The sequence below is a fragment of the Lonchura striata genome, chromosome 11 (assembly GCF_050655825.1).
Source record: "Lonchura striata isolate lonStrDom1 chromosome 11, ASM5065582v1, whole genome shotgun sequence".
Taxonomy (NCBI): Eukaryota; Metazoa; Chordata; class Aves; order Passeriformes; family Estrildidae; genus Lonchura; species Lonchura striata.
The window spans coordinates 15,066,180-15,093,354 of record NC_140713.1 but is presented as its reverse complement, the minus strand read 5'-3'; the positions used below and the strand labels follow the sequence as shown (position 1 = coordinate 15,093,354).

At 41.0% G+C, this 27,175-nt stretch overlaps 2 long non-coding RNA genes across 9 annotated transcripts in view; one reads left to right on the top strand and one right to left on the bottom strand.

The window, feature by feature from the left end:
• LOC110484400 (uncharacterized) overlaps window positions 1-20,231 on the top strand; it is a 240,712-nt gene extending 220,481 nt beyond the window's left edge. For both annotated transcript variants that reach the window (XR_014957755.1, XR_014957754.1), the window contains one exon: window positions 1-20,231. This exon is cut by the window's left edge and continues 27,545 nt beyond it. This is a non-coding gene — a long non-coding RNA (uncharacterized LOC110484400).
• Window positions 1-27,175, bottom strand: part of LOC146766425 (uncharacterized) — a 202,243-nt gene that overhangs the window by 86,528 nt on the left and 88,540 nt on the right. For all 7 annotated transcript variants that reach the window (XR_014957749.1, XR_014957753.1, XR_014957752.1 and 4 more), the window contains one exon: window positions 1-27,175. This exon is cut by the window's left edge. This is a non-coding gene — a long non-coding RNA (uncharacterized LOC146766425).

The following is a 27,175-nucleotide window of genomic DNA, read 5'->3' as shown; positions in this document are numbered from 1 at the left end:
CTGCTCTCAAGATTTCCAGGATTTCACAGATAGTGACAGACTTCCACTTCATGTTTTCAGCCTGCTATAATGGAGCAAGGAGAAAATCAAAGCAGATTTTTCTCTCTGCTCATTCCATTCCCACAATTTCCTATTTTATAAAGAGAGTGATGCTATTTAAAATGCCAAATTCATTAAATCTTTTGTTTTCTCTAAATAAGAAGAAAATGGTTTCTTGCAATTTTACAGGAAGCCATCAATCTTCCCCAAAGTGACTTACTGTATGGAAGAAAATAAACATTGCTGTGTATGTAAAGCAGAGCAGAAAGGCTGCAGTCATGGGCAAAGCACTGCTTTCTTCAGCAGTAGCAACATATTAAAGCCAAATGTAGTCCACTGAAAGTGACATAAATAAGTGGATTTCCCATCTGAAACATTGTTTTTAGCAAGAGAAGCTTTTAATCCCCTTAAATTCATTTCTAATCTGTCTTGGAAGTGCTTGTCTAAAGAATATTACATTGATATAAAGGATTTAATTTATTAAAACTAAACAGCAGCCAGCACACTACTAAAGAATATCTTGTACACAGTACTCTCCCAAATGAATAAAGCTGCTACAGGTAGGAAAAAAAAAAAAACAAACCTGCACAAACACATGGCACAGCATTCATTAAAAATTCACACATTAGGTTCCTGAGCTCTCCTGCTCACTGTGCTTTTCCCAATAAAGCAAACACTTTAGAATTCATAATACCTCTTTATCCCATGTGCACAAATGACCTCCTCTCCTTTATGCACCTAGCAAATGAGCAAGTACAAAAGGAAATAGAGTAAGCAGAAAACTAAACATGCCCTCTTCTACCCAAGAGCATAACGAGGGGGCAAGCAGAGGTTCTCAGAAGGGTTTAGAGCAGCCTTGACCAAGATGCCAGGGCTCCCATCAGTTTTGGCCAGTGCAGGATACGTAGGTAGCATCAATTATACAGTTTGTCAGTCAATTAATTTTAAGGGCTCTTTCTTAGAATAGCAAATGAAGGAAACAAAAGCTGCCTTCAAAGTACATTTAAATCACTTGTTAACCACAGATTTGGCAGACTGTTTAATAATCAGCAAGAAGCCAGCTACCAAATGATAAAATGGCCTTTTTTCTTTCTGAAAGTATGAAAATATCCCTGCTTCCAGCAGCTCACCTTGAGACAACATGAGACATCTCCCTGGTTTCTCCATGAGTGGAGTGCTTTTAGTATGTAAGGTGGTGTCCAAACACAATAGTGTCAAACAAGGCCCCAGAGATCTTTTAATCTTACACACTAATAATGGAAAAACTTGCAGAAATTTTCTGAAAATGAGTAACCAACTGTTGTAAGGGAAGATTTAGTCCGCAAGGAACAACCTTCACCTTCAAAAATGTAGTTACTATGGGTCCTCTTTCCTGAATTTTGCAGTTTGATATAGTATAGGTCTCCAGGGTTTTTTTTCTGGCTTGACAAAAGAGACAGTATTTATTGGAAAAATTCTGCTCTGCTGTGGCACAGTGTGTGTGTTGTGACTCATCTTACATCACACCCATGGATTCCTTCTGAAGTCAGAATGGAGGCTCACTGCGACAAGTGGGATCAGAATGTGGTCGCACGTTGTTATCACGCTGGATCTGGGGTGACGTGGCACATGGCACATGGCACAGCTTCCATTCCTCTCACTTATGGCCAGCAGCCATCCTGCCTCCATTCCCAGCCCACATAGCTTAAGTCAAATGGGGTCAGGATTGGTCAATGCTGGAAGGTTTCCAAAGAAAACCATGAGGCAGGCAGAGGTATAATTCAGGGATTAAGATTTAAACCTGCAGAGAAACATGTTCCTGAGGAGTCAGTCTCTTAGTAGGTGTTTTCTGCAAGGCAGTCTCGGGTTGGTGCTGATGCTGACTAAACACACCCCTCTCCAGCCAGGGAGAGAAAAACAGACTCAGCAAGCCATATTGGCTTTTGTCCTACTGCACAATAGCAAAGTGAAGTGATTCTCATTCTATTACCTACACACAGCTGTGGCAGTTCTAGCAGCATGGACACAGCCTGGTGTGAGCAGGAGGAGGACTGGCTTTCCTGAGCTCTTGCAAAATAAATTGTCCATGAAACTGGGGGACTGTCACAGGAAACCATTTTTCACTGGGTGTTATTTACATGCATATTCTAAATCAACAGCCCTCTGCAACACAAGGGTAATGAAAAAAAGGTCCATCTTTAAGGAAAAAATTAATTAGCACAGAAAATAAAGTCTTCTGCCTAATAGGAAATCCCTTTTAGTCCCTGCTTTCTTCCCACCATTTTAGATGGTGCTGTAGCACAGTCAAGTGGTACTTATTGACAATTTTATCTTGGGTAAAAGTCCATGAAAATGTTAAAACATGAACAAGTCATCAAGTCAGTTTATGAATCAATATACAGATTTCTTCCATGCCCATAGCTGATTTCCATAACCATGAGCGTGCTGAAATCCTGTCTAGATGCCAAATCAATTTTTCTTATATATGAACATCATAGCTACTTGAGAAAGGGAATCTGTGCCAAAAACCTCACGCTCTTAACTAATTATTTCTGTGACTCCCTCCTTGCAAAGCACAATGACTGCCACATAAATACACACAACATTTATTAGGAACAGGCACACTTCCCACAGGTTCAGCCTGAGTGCAGCAACATCCCTGACAAGCTCATCTTCCCAAAATGTGCAGCCAGCCTTTATCACAAGAAATATTTCTCCTTTTCCCAGGACTTTTTTTGCTGTGAAATATTCAAGCACTTAGCATCTCAGGCAGGGCAGCCAGGAGGGTATGGAAATTCCCAGCTATCCATGAATGAGTCCTGCACAGACAACTGTTGTCTGGCATTTGCTTTCACTGGTCATTGATCCTGGCCTTGCTCAGTGTCATTGTGGAGCTGCTGCCTGTGAGATGAGAGCAATACTTTATGTAAATAATGTCCAAGTAGAGGAACTAATCATTAATGCAGACTGTTCTGAAAGTAAAAGCAAACAGCATTTGGCAGGGAAAACTATTAATGAGAGGGTCATCAGGGAATTCATCCTGCAAACCACATGGAGATTTGCAGGGTATTTCCTTGTGAGGCATCTCAGAGCAGATGTTGTGCAAGTACCACTGATGTGGAGTGGGAGAAAAGTGGGGTTAAGGCACTGGGTCAGTGCTGATGGCCAAGTAGAGGGAAGACAAGAGGCTGTCAGGACAGCAGGGCCTGAGAAGGTGTGGGCTGGTATTGACAGGCTATAAGTATGCTGATATAATGAACTCCCATCACACCACAGGGACAGCACTGGGGTAGGTGGTGGCTGGGTCTTGGCTCCAGCCTCCTGTTGTTTTTGGGATTTCTGAACCTCGGGCACCATTGTGCTTCTGTGGGGGTGTAAATGTGTGAATGTATCTGTAAGAATGAGGAGCTAAACTAAGCTAATCCTTGTCTTTCATAGGTGGCTTCTGTCGTTGAAAAATAAAGGGGATACAGAAGAGGAAAGAAATCCCTCTCTTGTGCTCCACATTAATATACGGTTTTGTTGAATTAACTGCTGGCCCCTGCCATCCCACCACTCACAGCCTGAGCTCTTGGCTAGCCCTCCCCATGTACTTCCCTTGAGAAAGATTGAGTTTTCATCATTTCAAACACTAGCAGTAACAAGAAAAGGAAACGTCCTACTCAAACATCATCCAAATTGCTATATACATAAGTTACAAATTAAATATATCATGCAAAAATCTGAATCACTCAGATAAAGCAAGAACACAGAATGCATTCCAGGCTGTCTGATGATGTGATGGGTATCTGAGGAAGGTCTGAAGCCAAACTGCTTCCCTCATTAGTAAGGTCTGGAACACTTGTGCAGTGTCCTTCTACAATGCATTTACAGGAGAGAATACCAACCAAAGGAAAGTTCACAGCAGGTGTATTCACTGCCTGAGTTAGGACTGAAGTCCAAGTTCTCAAAAAATTTGAGAGCAGCATATCTACTGCCACAGCCATGAGACAAAGCTCTGGGCATTAAGCACTAATTCTGTGGCATCTTCTGGTGCTCCCCAGCCTTGAACCTTCACCCATATCGGTACCCTGAGCACTGATCTGCCTCTGGGGATTTGTCTGAGTACATGTAACTGGCATTTCCATGCTCTGTCCTAATTTCTAGTTACATTTCACTTCACTTGTGAGAAACCTGTGCTGATCCTCCTCTGGGCACTGGATGCTGCCAGCCAGGTGCTGCTTACTGGGGATTATCACTCTCCCTCCCTGCCCTGACCCAGCTGAGCTGTGGCACAGGAAATGCCACAGCCATCCCACACTGCAAAGCCAAGCTTCTCCAGATTCCTGTCGGGGAGAGAACAGGAAAAGTGGGTTTTGAGCGAATGCTTGCTGCTGCAATAAAACCTAGACTTTCTCAGAGCTCCCATGGAAGCTGTCCATGTTCCTTGGCTTGTAACACCAAAGACAGCAGTGCTACAGGCAGGCTGCATCTTACCCAGTAGAGACCTTTTTACACCCTTTGTTTCAGATCAAGCACACACGGTCCCAAACTCTGCACTTAAACCCCTGGCACCTCTGAGAAGGAAATAATCCAGTAATTGCTTCCAACGCCACTTCGCAACATCATCTTGCCATTTGCAAATATCAGCTAAATACCTAAGCAGAAGTAAAAGCTACAGAGAGGACAACGCCTGTCTATGCAACAGATGCATAACTTTTCTGGGTGCTTGGTGCATCAGTATCCTAAACAGCATCCTAAAAAATTCTGTTCCAATCTAATGGCCAATTCTCGATCTAATGGCATTAGAGCTGCAGAACTCAAACACTTAGTATGACTCAGAACTGACTATATTCTACCTCTGTGCTGTAGTTTATATAAGGAGATCATAACCTCCTCTGGCACCATAAATAACCATGCCTCTGCAGCAGCAGAGCCAGGCACAACGGACAAAATCATCAAAATTGCTAACCAAACAAGCAGAAGGAGTTATTAAAGAGCGCTTAGGCTTCCACATGTTTATTTTCAATGATTTCCACTGCAAGCACAGCCTTAGCTCTCCCAAAGAGCCAGGACACTGATTTTGCTCTCATTAAACAATGCCCTGTCATCAAGCCGAGACGCTGGATAAAATGCATGATTATTAATCCCTTCAACGTAATTACAGATGACAAGAAAGAAAGAGGGGAGACCGCACCAGTGGAACAACTTTGCTCACGAGAAGAGAGAACAAACAAGTATGATTGCAGATGTTATAAATGTTTCTAATTCAACTAAGCAGTGATTTTTTGATTTTCCAAGTAGCATCCATTGGGTTTTGCCAATGGCTATGAACATACACTATGTGTTTTGTAAGGTTGCAATTCTTGTAAATATAGAAAGAGGCAGTATTTTTGTTAAAAATAAAATCAATGAGCCTTTACTTCATTGAGAAAATCAGTTTTTGCTTCAACAAAATGACAAACCTGCAGTCAGAGCCTGGCTGATAAACTGGTGACCGAGCTTCAGTGTATGGTTTCCATGCACATTTTGTGAAGCATGAGTATGCCTTTGGCTGTCTTTTGTGAGTGGAGGAGCCAGGAGCAGCCATAGAGGGTGGTGTGCTAATGACCAGGAAAAGTTTTCAGCTGCAAAGAGAAAGAAGTTGCTTGATAAGAAACAATGTTCTCTGTTCTCTTTTCAAGAGGCTGTGGAGACAGTGTGTGAAGGGAAACTCAAACAAACCAATTATAAATTATTTGAGCTACCATCTTCCTGAAGGGGAAGAAGGGATGCAATGACAACAGCAAAGAGTCAGAGGTTCAGAGATCATTTACAAATATCCGTGTGATATTTGTAGGAAGTCTGTGTGACTTCCTGAACTGCTGAGTCCAGGATGAGGTGGCACGTGTGTCTGGGAAAAGATATACCCAAGCTAAGGAAAAGGTGTTGGGTGAGTTGGGAAATGGGCAGAGGAGCAGGGCTAAATGAGCTACAAGACAGGAGCAGGAGCCGCGGGAACACGTGAGGACTGCAGCTATGGAGCCTTTGCTCCACAAGAATTGATACCAGATGACTCAGCCGTACAAATCTGATACAGATCACACTACGGGCATGTGACTGCTTCTACCAAATTAGATACAGCACATGATGGGAGCCTGTGCCAGCTTCACTCAGGCTGTTGAAAGACAGACAATAAGGGATGAAGAGCCTTAAAGACAGTGTGGAGCAGTCAACCACCACCTATTTAAACCAGATTCTTCTCCCCAGACTTTTTCCCCCAAAATGGTGAGCAAGCTTTAAAACCTGTGGTGGTGGGATATACTGGGACAGTGCTCTGCATCACAGGGCCATGACATTTTCCACTCAGGAGCTGGAGGAACAAAGCCAGATGAGCTGTGCCACGGACAGCAGCCAGTGCTGCATCACACACAGGAGGGGTGTGTGGCACCCCCACAGCACAGGGAACAGGAGGAAAGGGGGGTGATTTCTACCTGGGACCCAAGGCAGAAGGTGGTGTTTAAAAGCTTGACTTTCTCTTGGCCCTGCTGTAGAATACAGGTCTAAAACTCAGACTATACTACTTGCAGTATCCCAGGAAGTCAGATTTGCAAAACTCTGAAGAAACCAAAATCAACACGCACTCAAGAAAAACCCCCAAACTAGTAACCCAGATTCCAAACTCAAACCTTCTGGTCAGCTCATTCAAGGCTATTTTTCATTTTACTTATCACTGCCACCAACGCTTTGCTTAGTCTTGAAGAAAATGTTGTCATTCCACAGTCAGATGTTTTTACATGTACATCCATCATGGCCTGATATATCCTGACCTTAGTTAAAACTTATGTTTTCTAAATTGTACTTTTATGTTGAGCAAGCCCTTAGGCTAGACTGTTAAAAGTTTACATTGAAAAATCATTTATAATTGGTTTGTTTGAGTTTGCCTGCTTTGCCTGCTGCAAAGTCACCAGAAAGGGCAGTATTAATTAGCAATGACTTACATAGAGTCTAGACAATAAAAAGGAAATTATTTTCCCTTTTTTAAAAGCTTTAAGCATCTTACCAATTCTAACAAATGAATATTATAGAAATTACATTTAAGGAAAAAAAATTGCAGTATAATTTACAGTAAAGCTGCTCCATTTGAATAATTTATTTTTTCTTGAAGTATTTTCAGGATATACACACATTGCTCAAATAAAAATATGATTATTGTGAAATTGAGACAACCAACAAAAAATTTTAATTTATTCCATTTGTTATGCAAAATCTTGGTTGGAGAATTAAACAATAAATTTTAGTTTATTGCATAATGTCCTAAGTTTCACTATAAAAGACTTGTTTTCATTTTGGGAAGATAATGATGACAATTGCACAGAATTTTTAAATAGTGCACACAACAGAAAACTTTCCAGAGCTCCAACAAACCCTTCCCTGCACATATTGTTTCAGCAAAATTAAGGAGTCAGCTCGTCTGGGTTAGACACTGAGGGATTGAGCTTTTAGTTCCAGACATCCTTTCCAAGTGTCTGACATAACTTTGCAAAGCCTTATTAAACATGAATTAATGAATCATTGGAGCTGATTTTATTTATTCACAATGTCACTGCGAAGAGACAGAGGAGTTTTGGATCATGGCACTCTGCAGCACTTGATGTTATTTTAGTTCATAATTGGTGGTGACAAAGCCACAAAACGCTTAGAGCATTTGGCTAATGCAAAAAAAAATATAATAGCAGGCAGAGAATTTATCTTACATCTACGTTCATTTGGAAGCAGATTATTTTGTCATCTGTGAGGAGACTGACAAGAGACCCCAATTTCTGTGCTGGTTCGGATCATAACTCGCTGCCTGCCCGGCCCACATGTGTTCAGCTTATCCTGTGTCACCTGATACCCTGGAGGTCAGCGTGGCGGGGGGCGCTGAGGAAGGACTGACAATACAGAAATGACTGCGAGCAAAAGGCATTCTTCAGGGCTGATTCTGATCTCAGAGCAGCCAAAGATCAGCATGTATTTAAACAGATAGGGTTACTTTAAATAAATGTACAGTAGCAAAAAATCCAGGAAACCCTAAGGCAAGCTGGAAAAAATAATCTGCTCCGTTTCCTTGTAGTCCTTTCCTATTTTGTATTGGAAAAAAACAAAGAAGTGTTTTTTTTTTTTTCCCCAACACAAAGAACAGCTGAAATAGAAAAAGGAGGGAAGACTAACATGCTTTTACCGCAGGGCTTTACTCAGCCTGAAGACAACCTCTAACTCAAGAAATATTCCCTTCTTTCATCTCTCCCATTTTTCACTGACAAAGGCAACAAACTGTAGGCAAACACAAGAAATGTGAAGCTCCGTCCTTGAGCTGTTTCTTGATCCCTTTCCTATTTTTACTTCCCATTTTCTATTCTCTTACAGACCCATCCTTTCCCAACAGCTCTGGGCACATATTTTTTGAAGTAAATGCAGCTGATTGAGATCTTGCTGACCCAGGTTAAACGCAGATCCATGTCATGAAAGCCAGAGGACTGTATCAATATCAAACCAGTGTGAACAGAAGTAGAATCAGACCCAATGGCATAAAGGTATGGAAACATATATGTCCCAGTTGCCTCTTATTCACATCAGTTTCATGTTAATGAGGTGCCATTGGCTTCAGAGGAATGGTTCCTGCCTTACAGAAGTAGAAGTAACTGGAGATGCCAACAGCGCATGTGTTTGGCACTGCTCTCCCTGCGCAGCGCAGGAGGAACGCCAGGAAAGCCAGGACTGCCTTTCCCTGCCTGAACCCTCTCACCTGCTCCCAGCTGAGCTATTCTTGCCCACCTGCTCTGGCAAGGAGCTCCCAGACATGTTTGGTGTCAAGCACAGCCATAGGGTGCTCCCCATCCTTTGGCACCATGCTCCAATATGTGGCCAAGGAACGGTGCCTGGCTCCGTGTCACAGCCCCTCTTCCCATGCACACAGCTTATCTGCCCACAAGCCAGCCTTAAGCACTTGTTTGTATCTAGTCTACTGCCAGGTTAAAGAGCAGCCACCACAGGCAGAGGAAAAGAAATATTTTACAGGTTTGTAATTCATTGAAGCACTGGACCTATTCCAATATGAGTCTACTGTTGGGTAGGAAAGAAGACATGTTCAGACTGTGGTCTACAATGACACACTTGTAATATTTGTGAACATTTCTAGTGACTGAAACTATTTTCTGGGTGTTCTACCTGTGCCAAGAGACTTAAGCACACAAATTCAAGGTAATGCCCTTTTGCTTGCATGATTCAGGCTTGTGTCATTTCAAGTTTTAATGGTAGATTTAAGAGGGTCACTTCAACCATGCACTATAAGACAAACACTCCTGAAACAAAAAAAATTCCAGCATAGCACAAACAAAAAAATCACCTTAAATCTCCCAGGTGTGGTTCTTTAGTGGCTTATACTTAAGTGATTTCTGTGCATGTGAAGAAAAACACTTCAAAGATCCTTTTACTGGTATTATAGTCACACATTTACCTCATTGGGGAAAAGAGTTCTTGTCTTTTCTCTTTTAGAAAACCTGTAGAATACAATTTACAAGACTTCAAAGTCTTTGGCCATGATCCACAAATCAGTACATATCTTCCTATTAATCAGAAATGAAAAATTTAAGTAGAAGTCAGTAAAATTGTGTCCTCTGACAAAATTGACAACCATCTCATTAGTTTTGACCTCACTGACTTTGGATATCAACCTCATTCACCTGTTACTTTCCATAACACCTCTAAGATCTTTCACAATAGAAGTAAAAACTTTGATTTTAAAATTCACAGAAAGCTTTAAATTCCTCCTCTACTTTCAAGAGGAAGCAATATATGTGTGACACCAGAAAATAACTTAGAAAAAAAAATAATGTGCAAATGTTCACAAATTGCACACAGATTCAAAAAATTACATGTTCTGATTTTCCTTGTAATTCTTTACAGGCTGCTATCAGAATATCCCTCCAGTTCATCCAGTGTCAATTTGTATACAATTATTGAGTGATTTGCACAACTTAACACCAATAATTATACTCAACAGTGAACATATGTTTCAGAATAATAGCCAAATTATTATCCTAAAAAGTAGAAAGGTTGAAACTAAAGTAAGGGGAAAGAAGAACAATAAACCAAAAAATAGATTCTCTTGCTTTGCCCAGGCTGTAGCTAAATGCACAGAAAGTAGAAATAAGTCTCCCAGGAATGTATCAAACCAAGCGACATAAATGCAGCCTCAATGCACAGAGAGGCAGCAGCAGTGCTGCCAACCTCCAGTAGTCACAAGTCAGAAATGATGCCCTAGAAAACCAGGAGATGTTAAAGCTCAGTGAATGTAAAAGTTCATTGTATTTGTTTGTGAAGCTTGCATTTGAAATTCACACTCAGAAGGTCTTTTCTACCCCTCCAAAGCCCAAAAACATTTATTAATAGCTAAGCTTTTCATATGACTCCAAGAGCTGGGAAGTTTATAGAAAACATTAAACATAGAAAGCTTGGATGGGCAAACTCAGCAATTCTGAGAGACAAAGATTAAACAGGGCACGATGGCTGGAAAGACGCTGTGGACCTGGCAAGAAATGATCCAGCAGGATCAGCCATGCCAAGTCACGCAGTCACTGGATGGCTGGTGCTCTTCAGTCCTGGCCTTGGAGTGACACATCTACTTCTGGTTCAGAAAATTTGGGAAAATCTCTTCTGGGTAAATGGAAAAGAAGAGAAACTCAAAAGTCATAGACTCTGTCTGAAGGGAATGGTCATGCAGTCAGTACTTGACTTCATGTGACAGTCACAGAGGTCACTCTCAGGTGGAAAAAAGCAAAGGGGCCTGGGAGCATTAGCACTGCCAGCATGCCCTGTCAGGATGTGCTTCTTATTCCCAGGGGCCATCCAGGCAGGGTCCCCCAGGAGGCTGTGAAGTCCCCATCTCTGGAGGTTTGCATGGTCCCACTGGGTCAAGCTCTGAACAGCTTCATCTGACATCCCTTTCTGCTCCAAAAGAAGCAGTTCTGACAAGGTCTCATCCATTTGTGAATTACACTCTAATTCTGTACAATTCTGTACAATAATTGCCCTGACTGAGAACAAACCATCGTTCTCTACCATGTTTCACATGATAAAGTATAAATAAACAGACCCAAACACAGGCTAATACAGACAGAAAATTTGAGCTCACGTCTTAAAATTGGCACTCAAGGGAACCCTTTTTAGGCCGCATTTGCGTGTCCCTGTCTTCACTCCCACTCAGGTGTGTCTCTCTCTACAACACCTGACAGCCTCTAGGTTGCTGCCCTGCTCCTGGTTTCTGTGCCCCATCACACTCTCACACCCATGTCAGGATGCACCATCCAGTGATGAAATCTGCCGTCACCCAACGCCATGGCAAAAGCCCAAGCCAGAGCAAGGTAGGATTTCACTCCCATTATGGATAGGAAGCTCTTCATGCTCCACTTAGAATGAGTTAGGAAGGGGCTGCAGTCTCAAGTGAACCTGTATCAGTGACTCTTTGGTGAGATAATGCCCTGAAGTGCCAGCCTGCACCACGGGCAGTGCACACAGTCTCGGAGAGCCTCACGTTATGGGCAGAAGGAAGCTCCTGACAGGCTCCTGTTTCCCTGCCCTGGTATGGAAGAGAGTTTAGCAAGTCAGTCTTTCCCACAGCCAGATCCACAGGGCACGCCAGCAGGTCACTCAGCAGCTCCCAGCAGCAGATAATAAATAAAAATATATGTAACTATAAAGAATAAAACAAATTTTAATTTCTACTTTAGGAGCCAAGGGAAATGGCCCACTGGCCTGTAGAGTTATGCAACAATTGACTTCCTTTCAAGTAGCAAATTACAAGATGGCACAAACACAACTATAAATATGTTCCTATGAACTGAAATAAGTTTTGCTTTCAATTAGGCAGTTGTTAAAAGTATGTCTCTTTTTAAAGAACTGGCTTATGATAGGGGATATTTCTTCCTTGGCATTTTTAGTACATAGGAGCTTAAATTTAGGTTACAAAACAACCAGCCTGACCTTTTCCCAGAGCTCTAAATCCTGGACAATTTCCATGGCACTCAGAGGTTGCTCAGTGCTTTTGTAAACTGGATAATTTCTTTAAATTTTAGGAGTGTAACTTCCAGGTACCAGTCCTGACAATCCAAAATTAATGTGTTTCAGAAAATAGTAGTTTTCTTGAAATATAGACAAATCTTTGTGGAGTCAGATATGCAGGCAAAAGTTTGAAGTGCTCTGTTTCAGTAGTACTTCAACTAACTTTATAGACAAGAAGCACCAGCTATCAGAAAGAGTTTTAAAAACCACAGATCATCTGCCTTTCCATCTCTCCAAATGGAATTCTGAAATGTCATCAGTTTAAGGTTTCAGATGAGAAGATATTTTTATCCATTTGAGAAAAAAAATCCATTTCCCATGCATTAGATTCATGCGAAACTCTAATGTTAGAGGCTGTGGCCGTCCTGCTCACTGATATAAATTGTACCCTGACAATCCCAGTGATGGGATTGGAAGTGGGTTGAGCACCAGAGCATCTCATAAAGACAGCTCCTCAGTGCTATTCCTGCAGATAAGATATAATTTGTGCTCCCCTCAGGCACCAAAGGCAATGTACCAGTGCAATAATCTTCTGAGTATCCCAACATTTACAAATAATTGTAAAGACCTGCTAATACGGTTTAGTTCAGCAACTCTTCACAGAGCTGAGTGCTGACAGAAATGACAACTAAGAGAGTATTAAGCAGCCTTTAGGATGTCTTGAAGGAGAAGGCCTTTGAAACACTTACTCCAAGGAACAAGTAGTGAGCAGCATGTTGAACATTTCATAATTGTGGCCTCTCCAGCCTCACATTTTGTTCATAGACCATTTTGGGTTTTGTAAAACTCCCTAACAAATGGGACAAGGAATACAATGGTGAAGTTACAGCACAGTCATAAATGTGTTGTTTGCTCATATTCAAATTTTGTTACTAAACTGCTCAGCAGTCACATGCAAAGCAGGTGGCAGAGATGTTAATAGGTTTTTTTAAAAAAGTTTCAAGGAATTAGAAGGTCTTATAGGACAAATTAAGGAGTTTGATAGAAGTACTAGAATAGCAGTTTATAGAAATATTTAGGATGGCAAGTAGTCAGGGGAAGACTGTTTACACACCAGTGGAACAAGTGACACTAAAGCCAGAGCTATTAAATGTCTGACAGAAAAACAGAAAAAAATCCAGAAAAATTGACTCAGATGCCCCCTGTGCCCCTGTGTTAATCACACTGAAATTAATAATGAAAAGTGATCAAGGTAAAAAATGTTGGTGTCAGCTGAGATGATATTTTGTCCCTTCTCCCTTGTGTCAGAGGCAGAGTGTGCAGTGCACCCTAATTCCTCCTGGATCCCCACTTCCCTCACCATGATAAACTGTACAGTGGGAAGTTTTTGGTACCAGCTTCTGCATGTGAAATGCACAGGAGGACATTCCAGCACTGGTGTCCAGAGCCATCATGAAAGCCTGGAAAGCCCCACCAGACTTCAAGAGGTACTAAAGATCAAATTCTCTGTGCAGTGGTTGCCATCTGTGGCAACACTTCCAAGACATCTCAGCAGGGAAGCAGTTGCCATTTTTGTACTAAGAAAGCAGATTTAAAGCCTCCATTCATTTTACTTTTGAAGCTGGACAGGAGTTAGGGAGGTAAACAATTATTAACTTTCTGGTTTGCTACACATTTCTTTTAGCTGATTCTGCCTCTGCCTCAACTATCCCATTCATTAAATTGTGTAAACATCAATTTCATCTTTCACGTGAGAACCTTTAAAGTAAATCTACAAAAACTGTTAAACTCTTAAACCACAATGTTTAAATATTAGAGAAGAGAGAAGCTTGTATATTGCTTAAAAGAAACAAAAAAAGAAAAGAAATCAAATGTTATGCTTTTTTTTTCCTAATTATCACTGTGAATATATTCCTCTTTCATAAAGATGTAACTTTACATACTTACATTAAATTTGTCAGATTTTTCATATAATGCATATTTTTGGAAAAAAAATACATATTGCCAACAAAAAATGAGCATTAACTAAGAGACAGTTAGCCACATTTTATTCTTCTGGAAGTGGAAAATCCAAGCACATAAATCAAAATGACCCTAAAGCAATGACCAGCATGCCCTAAGCGTGGTTTCAATGACCTCCAGACTCATAAGGGTCATATTTTCACACAGATGAACTGGTCTTGAACTGCCTTGCCATTGCATTGTGCACAAAGAGACCCCAGCCACAAAGTGTCTCTGCTTTCTGTTAGGGTAACCTGGATCACTTCCCAAAACAGAAAAAAAAAATCAAAGCCACATTCCATTTTAGAAACTGGTTGTCCTGCCTGAAGCCCTTTCTTCTAGTTTTGATTTTCATTTGTACTTGTGCATTAATTTACCATTAATATTCATATTAAAAACAAACAAACAAACAAACAAACAAATCCCCCAAAACCCCCAAAAGAGCACAGTAGCAGCCTTTAGAATTCATTATTACAGATTTTTTTTTTCTGAAGATTTTTCCAGGACACTTTCTCACACTTGTGAGACTCCAACTATTCAATTAGTGCACCAACTCTGGGCAGCTCACTTCAAAGCTGTAGCCTCTCCTTCTAGCAGACATGCACTGAAGTGTCCCTTACATCACAGTGATGTTGCACAAATGTTAAAGTGAAAATCCTTGCAGTTTTCCTGCTTGGTGGGAGGGAGCACTGAGGCACTGACTATAAGCAAGAAGTTCAGCCCTGTGCTGAAGGACACCACAAAGCTTGCATGCCACTGGAGCTCTCTAAATATACTTGTGTAATGTCCAGCCAGTGGGTGAGCCTTGTTTGTCTCCCAGCATCCAATGGCATCCCAGGCTCTCGCTGGCTCTCAGCACAGGAGGAGTTTTGTCAAAAACAGAGCCTGCCATGGCTGGCAATGCAGAACATCTGTGGCACAGGCAGGAGCTGAATCCAAACCAGCTAACTCCCAGTTTACTGCTTTGATCACAAACTCTGCTCCTTGCTATCCTGTAGCATCCCCCTGCACACTTTTGGGAGTGCTCCCAGTGCAAGATGGAGAAACAGCAAGTGAGGGCAGGAACAGACAGAAATGGGAGGCTGTGCAGGGCAAGTCACCTGATGTTGGTTCTCATCCTTACCCTGGAATTTTATAAAATCATTCTGGAAGCTTTTGGGGTGACTTCTGTGACAGAACTGCAAAAGACAGAGGTAAAGTTTTACCTCTTTCAGAAGCCCACATTTTGTTTCTAGTTTCAATGGCACCATTCATATTAATGAAAAATGCACAATGTTTTTGTTGCCTCCTTTTTTTCTGCACTGGAAGTGATTTCTCTCTGTCAAAATCAATCATCATATCAGTTTTAATCAGATAAAGCTTTTGGCTTCTACTATCTAAATTGCCCTTCCCACAGTGCCTAAGACAAGCATCAGTGCTCCATCACAAAATAAATGTGTTGATATTTGATAGCTCATTTGAACACGATGGTATTTACATCTTACTTGGTTAGATTTTCATTTAACACAAGTTATGGGTTCACATTGAAAATAAAAACAATACTTCTCTGTTCCTCTTGCCATTCATGTCTACTTTTGTTTCAGCCTAAAATAACACATTGCTGGAGGGTATTTTCTTAACACTGCCAAGCCTGAATGCAAGCCCTGTGGAAAATGTTTGTGTTGGGCTTGCCATGGTCCAGGCTAATAACAACGTGATGATGTATAGGTGAATTCCTGCTCCTCAAGTCCTCTGTGACACACGGATTAGGTCTGCCCTTATCTTCTAAGACATCTGGATGAGTGTCTGGGTTTTAATTTCACAATAAAATCACAGGGGACTAGAGTTATGTTATGTGCTTATGAACAAAGTGGAATATCCCTGGTAAGGGCAAGAGTGGATTACCTTAGATAACTCTACTTAAACCAGGGAACATTTGAGAATGTTGAAGAAAGGAAAGAGGTTCCACCAATAAAAACAAACACAGGCTTAAATTTGTGTTCTGTGTACTAAACATTTTAAAGCTCCTGGAGGTTGAAATATGACCACATGTAAATGGACTGATAAAGCTAAGACAACTCTTGAAAGACCAGATCAGGCTTCCCAGGACAACTACCAGCACTAAATCCTAATGGCATGCATAAATCATTTGAAGACACATTTATTCCAAAGATGCCACTTTAAAGTCAAAATACTTTGCTTTAATCACCAGAAATAGTATGTGCATGCTAACATTTGCAGAAAATGCTCAAGGGCAACATGAAATTAGCATCTTAAAATTCCTAAATACATGCTTTTCCTAAGATGAAGACTTTTATCTATTTATGCCCATAAAACTGTCAGGAAAAAAAGACCTGTGAGAGCATAAAAGGGTCAGTCCTGCTGACTACAGCCCAGCCATGGACAACATTAAAAACATCAAAGTTCATATGATGTTCATGGCTGGGCTCTGAGTGTTGCAGAGCTGAATAATCAGCTTGCCAGACCCAAATCCTATGATCTGGGACTACTGCAGCTTCCCAGCTTCACTGAGACTCAATTCCTTTTCTGCAGCCTTTGTAGACATTTCTTCCACACTCTCAGCCCCTACTCAGGCTGTAATCCCAAGAGTCCAAGCCTACCTTGCTTGTCATCAAGCTACTATCTGTTTGGGTCTGCAAGAGAGCCCAGGCTCAGCAACCCAGAGAAGGGCTCTTCCACTGCCTGTATTCAGAAACCTGTACTCACACTGAAAACATGAAGGATCCAGGCTTATTTTGCAGTATGGCTGCAGACTGTTCCCTGTCTGCTCCTGCATTTAAGTTGCAAAACTGCTGAACGCTTGCAATGCAGAAAAAATGAAGACAAATAATGACACTGAGAGGAAAACAGACAAAATTCCATTTTGTTTAGCACATTAACTACCTGTCCGCTAATCTATTAAATTAAAAGTGATCCAGACATATTGAAAGCTTTTAGTAAACCACAGAGATTAATATATACTTAGGAAATCTTCTGTTAATACAGTATTAGTTCATAAATATCCAACAAAGTATTCCATTTTAAATAAGCAATAATATAACCTGCAAAAGTTGTTGCTTTTTTCCCCCTCAAATATCAACAGAAAATACATTAAGCTTCAGTGAAAACCATAGAAAAACTTTTATTGACTTTGGTGGGGTCAAGATTTCACCCAATAATATTCATGACTGCAACAAAACAAAATACATCCCTCCTGATTTGAAGACTCTACTCACAGTTTCTCTGCCCAGATGAGAATATATCTTTAAAATTGTCTCTGCTGTTCCCATATAGACAAGTTGTTCTATTTAGGCTAATCCAGCCATGAAAATAGCTAAATGAGGTGTCAAGATTTCTTTTTGATCCTCAGTTTAACAAGAGTTTTAATCAGTAATAGATCTAACATACCTGTGATGCTCTGCAAGCAACGTGAGAAAAGTATATCAGTTTTCTTTCTGAGCACTTCACCTGCTTACTTTGCTTAACAAGCAATCAAAACACAGATCCTGTTGCTATTGTTCATACATTAGTTACAAATGGGGCAGCTCCATGAAACTAAACTTTCTCTAAATGTGTGTGACTGCAGACTACAGACCACAATATTTCAAGAGGAAAATGCTAAGTGAGACACTGGCCCTGGAAAAATGAATGTACTACAAAAGACATCATTATATGTCTTTCTTATGTGTTATTCACAACTGTTTCTTAACAATGTAAAAAGTCTAATATCCCATCAGTGAGACTCAGGCCAACCTTGTGAGCATAGATGTCCTGCTTGGCTGGAAAGCTGGTGGGGGTCCTTTAGTATGTGAGATTATATATATCACTCTGATCCCTTTGAAAGACACAGAGATGGCTGAGATTAAATGTTCTTTTCATTTTGCATGGGAAGCCCACTGGTCTGGGCAAGGGGAACAGCCACTGAGGGCTGTAGTCAATCTCACTGAAGCTGTTATCACCACCAGGTGCCTGCTGCACTCTTCCAACAGCAGCTGCACCACTGCACTGTGGGGTGGAAGGGGATGCTCTCAGCACCTGAACTTTACAAACAAATATATCAGCTTAAACCACTGGTAAAATGCTGGACGAGTGCTTCCAGTTGTGCCATAAGGGCAATCAGGAGGGTGGCAGCTGTGTCTCTGAATTGTTCATTCATCACTGGGAGCTGTTGTCAAATGGAAACTGGGTCAAAGCCCTAAAATCAGCTCTGAGGTTTTAGTGTGTGGATAGGAGCCAGGTCAAATGGCTAAAGCATCAGGACTTAATATGACACCCTCTAGCACACAGTGGATTGGTGAGAAGGAGTTTCCTCATCTTTGACAAGTTAACAGGTATGCCTGAGGATGGAGGCAAAGCTCCAGTTTGCCAGAGGAAAGCAGGAAACCTTCCAAGACCAAGCAGATCTATCTGCCATCTCCAGTGTCTGTGGGTAGGCTGAGCAAATTTGCCTTCAGTGCTCCAACGGAGGCCGTGGTGCTGAGCAGAGCAGCAGAACCCCACCCACCCCCAGCTGCAGCCCCAGCTCTGCTGTGTGTGGGCCCACCTCAGCCACACATCTCCTGCGTGCTGGGGCTCGCCAGCTACACCGAGGAGGGCCAGCCTTGCAATCGTTTACTCAGACAGATGAGTTGCACATAAGTAATGAGCTGTTAGCATCCCAGCATGTTAGACAATATGCTGACAATGTCATAACATTATTTCATCCTTCTTAAAAGATAAGACCCAGCCTGTTCTAACCTGCTCGGGTCATTATCTTGTTACCACAAGATGTCCTGTCACTAACCAGTTTAGAAAATGTAAAGCTATAATTTGCACTAAAATGAATTATGTATTGTTTACAGTTTGCCATTAAATTACAATGAACAAAAACAAGCATTTAGGATGCCTCTTTCAAAGTCTTCCAGATGAGTTTTAATGTACACAGAAACAAATGTCTCGATATAATAGCATTAGAAGTAGGCTGGAGCTTGGTTGACTAATTTTCACACTAACTTACTTAAAAGCCAGAAAGAAAACAGTGAAGATCTTTATACAGGCCATCAAAAAGCCTGACTGCAAGTGTTTCCAATTTGCTTTAGTAATTAAATTGAAAGGAGTTTACGGGTTTTTTCACCCAGGTCATTTACTACTTTGGAATTTTACTGCTTGCTTTGCAAAGAAAACAAACTGGAATGAATCACTGGTGAGTATAAAGAGTGGATGAACACTGCTAAACAAACCAAACAGTGAGCTCAAGTGGATAGAGAAAACACAAGTCAGAATTCTAAATATGGATCTGAAAATAGTGTAAAAGGATTAGACGTCTTTGTCACATGAAGAGCAAACCCACATGCCAGCATGCCTTTCCAGTGCAAGCAGCCACTGATCAAAGTAACATCTACCAGTTTGTAAATATGCTAATCTTCATGTTTACACAAAAGTGTCAGCACTTGCTTTACATCACAAAGAGCCTCATACAGTTGAAGATTAATTACTTCCAACACTGAGATAGTGTGTAAATACTGGTTTCACCAGAACCCTACCTTTTGCTGTATTTGCACAGCTCAGCAGAGGTGTATGTTGCTAAGACTGATAATTCAGGGGCACTTACAAAGTGTCAAATACCTCCGGATAGACAGACTTTTGACAGGTATTTTACTGATTATGTGGAGCCAGGATTAGGCAGGTTTAGGCTTCATGTTGTAAGTGCTGGATCGAAAAATATATTTTTACCTTTTTCTATGAATTTTAGCTCTGAGTAGCAAAACATGATTTGTGCATCCAGCTTTTACACTTATATGTCATTACAAAACACTTTAAATTAATTTTTCCACTCACTGGCTTAATATCACTTTCCTTCCTTATAGTGGCTTAGAGCCACCTCACAGTCCACCAGGCTCTTGGCAGGGTCTGTGTCTGTTTGCTGAATGCTCTGCTCTAACTCTTGCTTACAGAAGGATGAGGGCTATGATAGGGACACACAAACACATCATTTTCTAGTAATGAATTTCAGAAACTTTCAGCTGTGGTATAAAACAGGGAATATAATTACAATATGCACTGAGAAGGAGAGATCAGTACCTACTGCTGCATTTTTGCAACAGGGAATGGCAATAAGGAGATAAAGCCAAGGCAAGACTGGATTTCCAAGGTGCTTAAGTCATGTCTTGCAAAATCACTTTAAAAGATATTTTTCATTTTCATTACCATGTACTCTCTACAAAAAACAAACAAACAAACAAACAAACAAACAACCCCATGGTAGCAATTCTAATACTGAAGGGCCATGAGCAATAATTTTAAAAAGGAAAAAAAAAAAGTTCAAATGGCAATTCTCAATTCTCTTCACCAGTCCTTTGCTGTTAGTGCTCAGTGCAATTGCCACAAGAACACCACTACTTGCCAACAAATATTATCACATTTGTTTCCTATTCTAAACTAAGAAAAAAAAAAAATGTGGGATGTTGGCAAATGCTAGCATTAAAAGATAGCCAGAGCAAACAAGAGTGACCAGATGAGGATAACTGGGGGAAGTTTAAAGAAAAGAGAACCAAATGCAGTGTTTAGAAAGTGAGAAAGAAATGGCTTCCATGTGAAACACCAAACCTGAGTGGAAACACTTCTATATTAAACACTCAACAAGGCATTTCACAGGAGTGCTTGCTGCATTTCCCTCTCTACTCTGACGAAGGCACGGGGAAGTGCTCTCAAGGCACAGCGGCCGAGCAGGATTGATGAGGTGACACAGGGGCTGCTCTGTCCCCAGCCCCTGTCCCCATCCCCTGTCCCCAGGGTGGCAGCTGGGAGCCTGCAGCCCTCATTCCCAGGCAGTGCAGGGCCAGCAAGAGCTGCAGGCTGAGCAGAAGCAACATGTGCAGCAGAGACTGGGGCTGCTGTGGTTAAATCAACATGCTCCATCTCATGTTTGCATAGGCCAACACAACCATCAGATTAATTACTAATTACAGTGGATTGCTCCTAAGCAGGTTCACAGCAATAATAGTAATAAAAATGCTAAAAGAAGCATTATTAGCATAGTTAATTATATGACCATTGGCGAGATTATTGATGAAGATACAAAATGCTGTTGAACAAGAAAGATACGTTTGACATTGCTTAAGAGAAGCTTCACTGTTGCTTCATATCTTTTTTGATTTTTTCTAATCATCTCATCTGTGTTCCAAAAGTGCAAAAACCCAGTAATTATCTCTGTTTGATCTTTGACTAACAATTATTTATAAATCTATTGGAGCAATAGTATTTCTAAAATGTAAGTAAACCCAGTAAACTTTATCAACATGAAATCTTCAGCCACACTGGCCTGGGTTATGGGAATCTGTCGTGTGATGAAAGCAGACAACAGTAATTTATTGGTTTAGTCATAATCCTTTCAGTAGTCCAGATTGCTGTTGCAAATTTGTTAAAAATCTGCTACCATTCACTGAGCAACCGTACAACACCTAAAGCAATAACATGGGTGGGGAATGTAAAGCAGCACTCCAACATTCATGTGTGGCATGAGTTAGACAAGGCCACGGGAACAGAGCTGAGAAAGAACAATGTTGCACAAACCAGAGAGAGATTCCTGTTCTCCCACAGCTTATATGCAATTTAATCTCCAAATGGAGACCAGTTTAACTTTTCAAATGCTTCAAGTGTACAAAAAAGAATTCAGCAGTTATTTTTTATCCTTTACAGAGTGGCCATGTACTCCCATGAAGGACCTACTGCAACAAGACACCACCTGCGTAAAACCACACTCTCATGTGAAAAGTATTTACATTAGTACACATTATTTTCCCTTTCAATTTTCTTTATTTGGTTCACTTGGCAATACATAGCTCACAGCTCAGTCAGCCAGTTGCCCCAGTGTTTAACACGGCAACTTCAAGAATAAATATTAATATTTTTAATCATCTAGTTTGGCAAAGGAACTGAGGAGCAGCTGCTGTATTTATGACTGCCTTCAATTCATATCCTGAAATAAGCTGGATTTGTCTGCCCCCCTTTAAAAATATCCTAGAAGGCAGACCTCTGTTGGAGTCTAACTTTAGTGGCAGGTACAATTACGGCTCCCATTGAGAGGAAGACAGAGTTGTGACCAAGTGATATAGATCTGTTTTCAGAGCAACACTCAGCAAACAAACAATCCTCCCAAGCACTTGCAGGGAACACAGAACAGCATAAATGGCTGTGTTAGCACATTTGTCTCAACATTACTTTTTGGTTATGTTCTGATCGCTCACTGCTAGTCATCATATTTTATGAACCTCACCCATGAGCACTAACATGCAAACTGAAATTTAGGACTCCTGACCTTTAACACAAAGTGGCCATAGGTGTTCCCACAGCTGTTAAATAAACCTGTGTTTATGGAGCCATAAATGTAGTGCAGGTGAAGTTTCCAATGATGTAATAACAAGTTCCATCGCTGTGCAGTTTGTCATTTATACAGCAGTGTACCATCACTGGTGAATATTGTTTTACAATAACAGCACAGGTTCCTTCGATTAAATCACTCTTTCTTCATTTATGAGTCATTCGACCTTTAACCTCTCAGAGGAAGATCAAACCACTTCTTAAGGCCCCACTCTTTTAACCGAGGAGCACAACAGTTGGTTAGATAACTAAGGAGGTTGGTATGTGCCCCCAGGGTTTCACAAACAACTGTCCTAGATCTTTTATAAGATAATCTTAACATAATCATGTAGCCACAAATTGTCGTGTAAATTCCCAATTAAAAACACCAAATAGGAGCTGTAAATCATGATACAACTGCCACCTTTTCAGCACTGAAATGCAGTTTGAAAAAGAGTAGAGAAACTCTTGTTTGTGTTTGTTCTATAACTCAACACACCAACAGCAAAGCAGTCCATCTGATTTACAAGAAAGAGACAAAGTGACAGGACAACTAAAACTGCACAAAACTTAACATAGCAGCAACAGAGAACACAGAACTTACAAGACTACTCCATCCCCCATTCAGGACTATGCTTGTAAAAATGAGCATTTGTGTTGGCATGGCTCCACACCCACTCCTTGTCCCAATTTACATAAAACTGCAGCATGCTTCTGTTGGAAGGATTGATGGCAATCTGGGGGATGGGAGGAGATTTTGTTTTTAAGAAATGTCAGCTTAATTACAATATAAATGTTAGAAAAATAAATAGTCATTAAAGCCCTTTATTCATGGCTGATTGGCTTCATTCCACAAACTTCAGGAAAGTTTGAATCAGACAGAACTGAAGGCACCCCATCTGCCCCAGCACTTTGGCCTTTGTCAGGGACCCAGCTGAGCTGTGGGTACCCACTCACAGTGGGTGACACATGTCCATTGGGACACAGATCTCCAGCCTAGCTCATGGCAGGCCCTCATTCCAAGACAGCTGTTTTCTCCTGCCGCCACCAAAAGACAATCTCTGCTTCCTTCGTGAAGATCATTCTGTAGCCTAAATTATTCCAGGACTAGGCTTTAGTGCTAAGTGTCTTGGCTCCTTGTCCTTCACATGAATGCTCACTTGAAGATTCACATCCTTCCCTGTGACATCCTTCCCCTCTCTGGCAGCCAGAAACAGGATTAGAATGTGCTTTATAGGTGGTGCATAAACAATCCCCACAATTAATTACAAAAATTTTAAAGCATTCAGCAAATGTCTTAGTTGCTGTCAACAAGCAATCAACAAATGCAGATTGCGTTTCTCTCCTCCTACTTCACACTTTCCATGTTTCCCAACACTAGCCAGAATGTTGTGGTGATAGATACAGACAATAGATGCTTTACTAAACATGTCCTTGATATCTGCATAATCTCCTTTAATATATATCATTAACTTGGGCCAGTCCCATGTTATTGCTTCCTCAATAGTGCTAGCACATCATGAGCTAGAAGGAGCTATTTATTGCTCCAAGAATGTGACTGTCTCACGCAACCAGTCAGACCTCAAAATTTTACTTACTTGTCCATTTTAGCTTCTGTTCCCTACAGTGCCTAATGCAGAAAAGATGAAAATTAGACATTGCAGCAATAGATATGCAATAAAATATTCCTCCCAAACACTCTTCTACAATGCTAAAATCTGAGCATTTGCAAATCCAAGATTAGGGAAATGTCTTGTGATCACTAATAAAATCCCTCCTAAACAAATTTTTCAAGAGTAAAATATAGTCAGAGATATAATAATCTTTTTTTCAAGTGCAAAACTCATGCTTGTGAGGTGCACAGGATCTGAATCCTCTGAGGGGAAGCTTGGATATCTCAAGATAGAAGAATTCCAGAACTGTAAAAGGGACACCTTCCTCTGTGTTATCTGGTAAACTTTGCACTTGGGTCACATCATAGAAACAAATTGCCTTGGCAGAAATGTGGAGAAAAGAACAGTAAGAGACACATGCTGAAAAAACAGAATGTTGAAGTGGTGGGCAAGGCCAGATTCTCAACCTGAGTAACCCTGACTAAAGCAGCATTCAGGGAGTCGGAGCTCTTTCTCTTATCCCAGATTTACTGAACGAGCCCCAGGACTACAGTCCCCAAACAAAGAGCCTCAGATGGAAATGCTCTGGATGGGAATGGCTGCAAAGAGCCTGCAGTGAGGAAATGATTGGATGTCTATCTAGGGCCCACATCTCACAAAGGAAAAACAAACCTCTCTGAAGCCTCCCTTGGCATGGTGCAGCAAGAATTTGTGGTCTCTCAAAGGCAGCTGGAATGGTTTGGCTCCCAGTGGCAAAGCTGCCCTGACAACCTCCTGCTGTGCAGTGCTCACCAGGACAGCTCCACACTGGCCACAAGGCACTCGAGGCTGAGCTCCTCAGGAATGTTCCATGGGGCACAGCCCCACACACTGCTCTGGGCCATCCTCCTCCCAGCAGGTCCCACATCTCACTGTGCCACAAGAGTCCCCTCTTTCCCTCCCAGGCACAGAGCAAAATTGCCTTTTTTCTCAATATCCTTATGTTTCTTCCTTCATCTTTTTACCTTTTTTTAAACTAATTTTGTCTTTATGAAAGCAGCTATCAAAGCAAAATACTAAAACCCTCTCCTTTCTTTTTTGTTTTCTTTCCATGGCCAGCAAAGGAGATCCAAGGGGAACAATGGTAACATCCCACCCTACCTAGCAATTTTGCCCAGCATAATACTATGGCCAAATGCACTGATGTTTCCAGTGTTTTTACTGCATAAATCCCTCCAAAAAGCACCTTCCATCCTTCCTTTTGGATAAGTGCCCTCAGATCTGCGCATCTTCTATATCCTTCTTGTGAGTGGTTGCTTCATGAGTTGTTAAAATTCCATACTTTGGCCATGGGAAGAGCTGCTCAGGGTATTGCACCTACTCTGCTTCATTTGTAAAGCACTTTCCAGATCCTGAGGATTCAATGCTCACACCAAGCCAACAGACAATTCTGCTTTAGGCCACAGGGATCATTCAGAACCATGCCAATGAAAGTTGATGGTAGATGCCTAAAATATGAGCATGGTTTATCTTAATTATGTAGATATTTGTACAGGCTCTGCAAGCCTTTCCCAAAATGCACAGAGTTCAGTCCGATGCAACTTACGAAAACTGCTCTGGGACCAATATTTTTGGTTTTTCTTAAACCCTGAGTAGGGTCCTAGAACTTTTGCTGCTAGGACCTTACTTTTGGTGCAGATTGTATTCATGTTTGTTCTATAGGTACAGAAGCCAGGACACAGAGGCTGTGTCCTCCCAGAGGGAGGCAGACAGATACAGCCCCTTCTTTTTCCTTTTTTTTTTTTTTTTTTTTTTTGCAAATGCCACAACAGCTCCACTGCTCCCCAGACAGTCTTGAGTGAAGGCAATTCATCTTGCAAGAAAAGGCCAGCAGTTTCACCAACCTAACTAATGGGCATGCTACAGGAACTCTAGAATATGTTCAGACAACATTTTGTATTTTGGGTAAATGCTCATGCCGCTCATTGGCATTGTATTCTCTTCATAAATTCAATGCATTATCCTTTGCCCACCCTTGCTGGGTTTTAATTTTGTATATCCTGTATCACTGTAGCAGTCCACTGAAAATCTGATTTATTTTCCTTGACAATATCTTCTAAAATCATTACAGAACTTGAAAAAATATAAAATTGATTTACCCAGGGGCAATTTTTTTCTTTGCTATGAACAAAGCTACCAGTAGCTGTGATAAAAACAATACAACCAGGTTTAGCAGCCAACCAAAAAAAGGCCAGGAAGGAGATCAAGTGTGAACCCTACTGAATTACACTGGTATCTCCCTTTTTTTGAATCTTCGGCTGTCATTAACATTTCAATACTAGACTGGCAATATTCAGTACCTGATGGAGATGAACATTACTGAAAACAAGCACAGCAGGAGTACATTTTTCTCTAGGTTTTGGATTTTTGATAAGCCACTGCCATTGTGAAATCTGTCCAACTGCTCAGGAAAATCTGGCAAAGTGAAATGAGATCCTTTTGCCCAAACCCCATAACACAGAACCTTGTGCCAGATTACTTTATTTCTTGCATGCGTAAAATTTGCTTCAGTCAGTTGTCAGAAGGTTTGGGGTTTTCCAAATGTTGTGAACCTGGTTGAGATTATTGAAATCCTCAGCTCTAGGAGTGTTGGGTTACTGTTCTTTTAAAGCATGCTTCCTCTGACAACAAAATGTAATTAAGGGGGGCATCGCTGTCATGTTACGGTCTCTTTTTAGAATGTCTGGAAGAATGCAAAAAGGGCATAGCAAAAGTTGCTTAACCTCCTTAGAAATAAACGTCTCTAACATTTTTACGTCTTCTCTTTGGTCCATTATTGGTCACAATGATGAAACAATTTAAAGGAGAAAAGGTCACGGCAAAGCAGTGAACTTTATATGCTCTTCAGTGCAATAAAAGTTACTTAACATATTAGCATGGGAAAGCATGCCTGGCAACATGAGGGAAGAGGATGGATTTCAGATTCTCAGTAGGCTGTTCAGACAAAAAAGTCTTTGGGTATCTGTGTGAATCAAACACCAAAAAAAAACCCAAAAAACAAACTGAAACACTTCCAAATTTTCCATCTTATCTAATTTCACTAAAAGGGACTAAAATAAGGTTCAACCCTTCCATGCAATATTCAACATGCATAAAGTATCATGGCATACCTCACTTCCAACACATGTGGCTGTACTGAGGGCTCAAAAATTGCCGTGGTTGAAATTGTCTCTAGTTTATGCCAGCAC